The sequence below is a fragment of the Anoplopoma fimbria genome, chromosome 9, assembly GCF_027596085.1.
Source record: "Anoplopoma fimbria isolate UVic2021 breed Golden Eagle Sablefish chromosome 9, Afim_UVic_2022, whole genome shotgun sequence".
Classification (NCBI taxonomy): Eukaryota; Metazoa; Chordata; class Actinopteri; order Perciformes; family Anoplopomatidae; genus Anoplopoma; species Anoplopoma fimbria.
In genome coordinates, this window is record NC_072457.1 from 4,055,118 (window position 1) to 4,063,791 (window position 8,674).

The 8,674-nt window shown below is 29.1% G+C and overlaps 1 long non-coding RNA gene across 1 annotated transcript; it reads left to right on the forward strand.

The window, feature by feature from the left end:
- Nucleotides 1-1,211: 1,211 nt before the first annotated feature.
- LOC129096397 (uncharacterized) lies at nucleotides 1,212-4,525 on the forward strand. Its single transcript, XR_008531421.1, has 3 exons — nucleotides 1,212-1,634; nucleotides 2,437-2,685; nucleotides 3,578-4,525. It is a non-coding gene; the product is annotated as an uncharacterized LOC129096397 (long non-coding RNA).
- Nucleotides 4,526-8,674: the final 4,149 nt, after the last annotated feature.

Consider the following 8,674-nt stretch of genomic DNA (forward strand, 5'->3'; position numbering starts at 1 on the left):
TCCATAGTCGGTGTACTACTACAGTAAATGGAGTACCAGCATAGGAGTAATGTATTGTACTCCTGTGTGTTTCTACAAACTCCACCTACTGTAGTAATACACCGAGTAATACATTGAGAAAGTACCTCACACAACCACAATCAAACCATCAGAACTGTCCCTTTAAGTTTATATGATGAACCTGTTAACAGAAACACGTCTCACCTGACGATCAAGGCGACAGCAACAATCAATCCCAGCATGCTCAGGGCAAACATGGTGCCCAGAGCGATGACCACGGCCTGGTTGGAGGAGGGACTCTGGGGCTTCAGCTCCACGTCAAAGTGAAGACCCTCCCCGAACACTTTGACAAGCTCCGCCCTCACGACATCCGATTGGCTCTGCAGCTTCCTGGTGGAGCCGACAGGAGAGAGTTAACAGAGATATTGTTTGTTTATGTTTATTGGACTGAAATAAGCTGTAAGACATTTTAAATATAACCTGACGGTGTTCAGATCCTTTACTAAAGTAAAAAGTACTAATGCCACACTGGGAAAATACTCTCTTTGGGTAAAAGTATGTAAGGATAATCAGAAAAATGTCACTGCTATACTATTATATATCATTATTATTATTATTAGGTTATTATTACTCGTGCATTAATGCAATACCAAAATGACTATCTGTTTTTATATTTTAGTTGTGGATTTTTTTTTTTTTTTACATATTTACTTATTTATAATACTTGTTTTTTTACTATGTCTTTTTTGCACTTATCCTCTCTGCTGCTGTAAATCCTGCAAATTTCCACGCTGTGGGACTTATCTTATCTTAAAAGCATATTATATTAATGTTGTAGTTGGTTCCGGTCCAAACCTAAACATTATTAATGATTCATAACAGTTATTTAAAGGAAATCAGGAAATCTTTTCAATTCATGAAATACACGATTATCAAAATATTTCCAATTCATTATCCTATCGTTTCAGGTTTACTTATACAAACTGTTGGGTAGTTTAATTTACCACAAAACATATTTCATAAGCTCTTACTTTGCAGAAATCTTAATATTTAAAGTAACTAAAGCATTCAAATTAATGTAATAAAGTTAAAAAAAAACTACGACATTTCCCTCTGAGATGTAGTGGAAGTATTTGTGGCATAAAACGGAAATATTAAAGTAATTTAAATGTGTACTTGAGTAAATTTACTAAGTAACATTCAACCAAAGTATGATAACTATAATATATGAATCAGTTCAGGCTGCTTGGTCATAACTGGTATTTTATTTGACTTACTTCGTGACTTCCTCAGATGAAACCACCTCTCCTCCATCGACAGTGATGAAGCTGACCAAAGTGTTCACGGTGGCTCTCAGCGCTCTGGACTCAGAGGATTCACCGCTCGACACCTCGATGATGTTGACGGTCCAGCCCAGAGCCGCTCCCAAAGACCTGACAGGACGAAGACAAAGATATTATAACGATAGGAATCTGAAAACAGTCTTAATTATGTGATGAACTGCTCTCACTTCTCCAGCTCTGGGACTTTCTTCTCCACGATGTTGGCGGGCTGGTTGATGGAGATGATCACCACGTCAACGCTGCTCGCACTTCCCTTCACCTCCACCTGTGGGGCAGAAGAGTGTTTCTGAGGTGTGTATTTATTTATTAAACCAAATATTATTCAATTAAATTACCTGAGAACATTGAAACACCAGCAACAGAGTTTACAGGAAGCAGTGAAGATTATTGGGATTAATAAACACAGTCGAGTAAGGACATTAAAATGAGTCATTTGCAGCTTCTCTTAGGGACTGTAGGGAAATGACTCACCCCTGAAAAATGAACAAATATAAAACATGCACTGTATTATTTATTTTTGAAATATTGTGAGTTATTGAAAAGATCCAAAGAAGAGAGTAACAGTGCTGGGGAGGGTCTAAAAAGTAGTTTTAGTGCAAGATTTAAAAGTAGTATCCAATTTAAGTTCCTCATGAAAAACGGTAAGAAATAGGATTTTCTGTTAAATTAATATTCATGTAATTTAATCTTAAACACTGATGAATTATTGATTTGCTGATAAAGAGCAAAATCAGCAATTAAAGGTCCATTGTGTAGAATTTAAGTGGGTTTACTGGCAGAAATGGAGTGTAAAATCAATTGAAAACAAGAATCGTTGTTTTTGTTTCGTAGATCTCCAACAAGAAGTTTCAGTTGGCTGCAATCTGCAACTGCACCACTAGATGCTGCCAAATCCTACACACGAGACCTTTACCGTATTAGTAATTCACTTTAAAACTAAATAATCAATATACTGTGCCGACTATAACAAAACAGATGAGCGTAAAAAGAACATAGAACATATGCATAATAATTAAATGTTTTTTGAGAAGGTGCTATACATGAAAATTTGAAAAAAAAATGTCTTAACATGCCGCCTGTTTTGACTCTTCAGGCTTTCTCCACCTCTGTGAATTACTTCCTCCAGCGCTCCTCACTCACCTCCACCTCTGTTGTAGCCTGAAGTCCTCTGGGGTCTTCGGCCTTCACCTCCACTGCAGCCGTCTGTCCAGCCAGTGCCACTGCTGACACCACGTAGACCAGACCCGAGGACGGGTCCACGTCAAAGTAGGGACTGCCTGCAGTCAGACTGTAGACCAGCTGACCCTCATCACCCACATCAGGGTCTGAGGCCTGGGGGAAAGTACGAAAGAGTTTTTTTTATCCTAACTGACCATAGTTTTATGTCCTGCTGGTTAGAATCCAGCACACAGATTTCAAATGTCTGCATATGCATTTGAAATCAGCAGAAAGTTACTACAAGGAGTTTTGAACTGGTTATGAAATTGTCTGACCTACGTAAGTAAACGAGGCCATCAAAGAGAACATTGGATTTTTCTATATAGCTATTCTTACTTATTTCTTAGAAATAATACGTTTTGTTACATTAAGAGGAACACGTGGAGATTTTTTCAAATAACATATCACACTGACTTTTTGGGCGAACCATACTATTACTTTTTAATGACATGCCATGACCTCGTAATGACGTACTATACAATTACTTTTTTGTGTAATTTATTTTACTTACTATACTGACTTTTTAGACAAACTTTTTTTCCACATACTATACTATGACTTTTTTTTTACTTTTTAGACATGCTATACAATCATTTCTCTATACTTTTTTCAAAGTACTATACTATCACTTTTGTTTATTGTTTTTCGACATACTATACTATGACTTTTTTATGATTTTTTTTCGACATATTATACTATGACATTTTATTACTTTTTTCAACATACTATACTATGACTTTATTATGAATTTTTTTCAAAATACTATACTATGACTTTTTATTACTTTTTTTATGAATTTTTTCGACATTTATTCAACATACTATACTATGACTTTTTTACTACTATGACTTTTTTTTTCAACATACTATACTATGACTTTTTATTACTTTTTTTCAACATACTATACTATGACTTTTTTATGACTTTTTTTCGACATACTATACTATGACTTTTTTTCCGACATACCATACTGTACTTATTCATGAGGACTCGTGTTATTTCATCCGTCTCCTCAGATTCTGGAGAACTTCTACCACTGTACCACAGAGAGCATCCTTGCCAACAGCATGACAGAATGTGCGGAGAGTGCTGTCTGCTGATCTAAAAGGACTGCAGATTTTGGTGTAAACTCCCCAACACATCACTGGTTCTCCACCTCAAGCATATTTATTCTACTGTCTATAGTGTACTTACACCAAGAAGTTGTAAATTGCTTGGAATAAAGTTGCTTGTTGTTGACTTCGATGCTCACACACAACTCATGTCAATACAACGCATAACTGTTTATTCTGACTGAGGCTAAAATATAGATTAACTGCCGCCTCTCACACTTTTATAAGAAATATTTCAGTCACTAAATAGCCAATGGTATTATATAAACAGCTGTTTCTCAGATGTGCAAGAACTCTGTGTAATGTACAAAGCCTTAGTTACATGGAACTCTCTGCCTGAGCATCTAATTCAGGAAACCAGTAAAGATCACTTCAAATTATCTCCTGGTTAAGAAGCTCTCATCAACTAATGATATTCAGCTAGTAACTCAATTATTTCATATAGTATAATATATAACATATGCTAGATTGCTTTATAATAGGCCTTTGTTACATCTCCGTATAGGTCCTTTGTTTTCAGCTTTTACTAACGACAGCTAGGCCAAGTGTTTTATAAGTTGTTGTGGTGATTTTTTCTTTTTGTGATATGCACCGGCATGTATAAAATATTGATTGTAGTAGACATCGGGAAGAACAGCTTCAGCCAGTGGGACTCCAAATGAAATGACTGAGTTACTGTAATCCTACACTGCCTACCATGTTCATACTGTATCTACTGTATTCATACCCATTTGTGTTTATTCCACATTCCGAATGTAACCAAAATCAATGTGCTGCTAAATGAGATCTGATTCCAGGGTATATAATGTGATATGTTTAACCTATTTGTGAATTTCCAAAGGATGCAAAATGATAATAAAGTTGTAGTGTATCTCTTTATTACACGTATTAATCTGTTAATAAACTTTTTTCAACATTTTTTGAAATACTTTAACATGAATTTATTTTTAGTATTTTTCGACATACTATACTATGAATTTTTTATGACTTTTTCAAAATACTATACTGTGACTTTTTTATGACTTTTTTTCAACATACTATGACTTTTTTATAACTTTTTTCATAATACTATACTGTGACTATTATGATTTTTTTTCAAAATACTATACTATGACTATTATGAATTTTTTTTCGAAATACTATACTATGACTTTTATTACTTTTTTTCGACATACTATACTATGACTTTTTTATTACTTTTTTACTATGACATACTATACTATGACTTTTTTTCGACATTTTATGACTTTTTTTCTTTTTTTCGACATACTATACTATGACTTTATTATGACTTTTTACTATACTATGACTTTTTTATTACTATTTTTTTTCGACATACTATACTATGACTTTTTTTGACTACTTTTTTTTTTATTACTTTTTTTTTTTTTTCGACATACTATACTATGACTCATTTATTACTTTTTTTTTTTTTTTCAACATACTATACTATGACTTTTTTTTTTTTTTTTTTCGACATACTATACTATGACTTTTTTATTACTTTTTTTCGACATACTATACTATGACTTTTTTTCATTTTTTTTTTTTTTTTCAACATACTATACTATACTATTTCGACATACTATACTATGACTTTTTTGACTTTTTTCGACATACTATACTATGACTTTTTTATGACTTTTTTTTTTTTTCGACATACTATACTATGACTTTTTTTTACTTTTTTTCACATACTATACTATGACTTTTTTATTACTTTTTTTCGACATACTATACTATGACTTTTTTATGACTTTTTTTCATAATACTATACTGTGACTTTTATGACTTTTTTTCAAAATACTATACTATGACTTTATTATACTATACTATGACTTTTTTGACTTTTTTTCACAAATACTATACTATGACTTTATATGACTTTTTTTTTCACATACTATACTATGACTTTTTTTTTTTACGACATACTATACTATGACTTTCTTTTGACTTTTTTTCGACATACTATACTATGACTTTTTTATGACTTTTTTTCAATTATACTATGACTTTTTTTCAACATACAATACTATGACTTTATTATGATTTTTTTTCATAATACTATACTATGACTTTTTTATTACTTTTTTTCGACATACTATACTATGACTTTTTTATTACTTTTTTTTTTATGACATACTATACTATGACTTTTTATGACTTTTTTTCAACATACTATACTATGACTTTTTTATGACTTTTTTTCAACATACTATACTATGACTTTTTTATTACATTTTTTTTTTTATGACATACTATACTATGACTTTTTTTTACTTTTTTTTCGACATACTATACTATGACTTTTTTATTACATTTATATGACTTTTTTGACGACATACTATACTATGACTTTTTATTATTTTTTTTTCAACATACTATACTATGACTTTTTTATTACTTTTTTTACATGACATACTACTACTCATTTATGACTTTTTTTCAACATACAATACTATGGCTTTTTTTCGACATACTATACTATGACTTTTTTATGACTTTTTTCAACATATACTATGACTTTTTTATGACTTTTTTCGACATACTATACTATGACTTTTTTATTACTTTTTTCGACATACTATACTATGATTTTTTATGACTTTTTTTCAATACTATACTATGACTTTTTTATGACTTTTTTTTTATTATGACTTTTTTTCGAATACTATACTATGACTTTTTATGACTTTTTTTTTTTTTTCGATACTATACTATAACTTTTTTATGACTTTTTTTCGACATACTATACTATGACTTTTTATGACTTTTTTTCAACATACTATTGACTTTTTTATGACATTTTATATACTATGACTTTTTTTTACTTTTTTTCGACATACTATACTATGACTTTTTTACAATACTACTTTTTTTCGACATACTATACTATGACTTTTTTATGACTTTTTTTCAACATACTATACTATGACTTTATTTATGACTTTTTTTCATTACTATGACTTTATACTATTATTATTACTTTTTTTCGACATACTATACTATGACTATGACTTTTTTCGACATACTATACTATGACTTTATTGTGACTTTTTTTCGACATACTATACTATGACTTTTTTATGACTTTTTTTCGACATACTATACTATGACTTTTTTTCGACATACTATACTATGACTTTTTTATGACTTTTTTTCGACATACTATACTATGACTTTCTTTTGACTTTTTTTCGACATACTATACTATGACTTTATTATGACTTTTTTTCAACATACAATACTATGACTTTATTATGATTTTTTTCATAATACTATACTATGACTTTTTATGACTTTTTTTCGACATACTATACTATGACTTTTTTATGACTTTTTTTCATACTATACTGACTACTTTTTTATGACTTTTTTTCGACTATACTATGACTATGACTTTTTTTTCGACATACTATACTATGAATTTTTTATTACTTTTTTTCGACATACTATACTATGACTTTATTATGATTTTTTTCCGACATACTATACTATGACTTTTTTTCGACATACTATACTATGACTTTTTTATTTTATGACTTTTTTTTTTTTCGACATACTATACTATGAATTTTTTATGAATTCTTTTCGACATACTATACCATGACTTTTTTATTACTTTTTTTCGACATTCTATACTATGACTTTCTTTATGACTTTTTTATTTTTTTTTTCGACATACTATACTATGACTTTTTTAAGACTTTTTTTCAACATACTATACTATGACTTTATTATGACTTTTTTTCAACATACAATACTATGGCTTTTTTAAGACTTTTTTTCAACATACTATACTATGACTTTATTATGACTTTTTTATACTATGACTTTTTTATGAATTTTTTTTCGATACTATACTATGACTTTTTTATTACTTTTTTTCGACATACTATACTATGACTTTTTATTACTTTTTTTCGAAATACTATACTATGACTTTTTTATACTATACTATGACTTTTTTTTTTTTCGACATACTATACTATGACTTTTTTACTATACTATGACTTTTTTTCGACATACTATACTATGACTTTTTTGACTTTTTTTCGACATACTATACTATGACTTTTTTATTACTTTTTTTCGACATACTATACTAATACTTTTTATTACTTTTTTATCTCATTTATGAATTTTTTTCAACATACTATACTATGACTTTCTTTTGACTTTTTTTCGACATACTATACTATGAATTTTTTATGAATTCTTTTCGATATACTATGACTCATTTATGAATTTTTTTCGAAATACTATACTATGACTTTTTTTCGACATACTATACTATGACTTTATGACTTTTTTTCGACATACTATACTATGACTTTATTTCGACATACTATACTATGACTTTTTTATTACTTTTTTTCGACATACTATACTATGACTTTTTTACTTTTCGATACTATGACTCATTTATGACTTTTTTTTTTCAACATACAATACTATTTCGGCTTTTTTTTACGACATACTATACTATGACTTTTTTATTACTTTTTTTCTACATTTTTTTCAACATACTATACTATGACTTTATGACTTTATTGATGACTTTTTTATTATGACTTTTTTTCACATACTATACTATGACTTTTTTATTACTTTTTTTCGACTATACTATGACTTTTTTATTACTTTTTTTCGACATACTATACTATGACTTTTATGACTTTTTTTCATTACTATGACTTTTTTTCAACATACTATACTATGACTTTTTTAAATACTTTTTTTTTTTTTTCACATACTATACTATGACTTTTTTATTACTTTTTTTCGACATACTGTACTATGACTCATTTATGATTTTTTTTCAAAATACTATACTATGACTTTTTTATGACCTTTTTTCGACATACTATACTATGACTTTTTTATGACTTTTTTTTTTTTTCGACATACTATACTATGACTTTTTTATGACTTTTTTCAACATACTATACTATGACTTTTTTATTACTTTTTTTCGACATACTATACTGTGACTTTTTA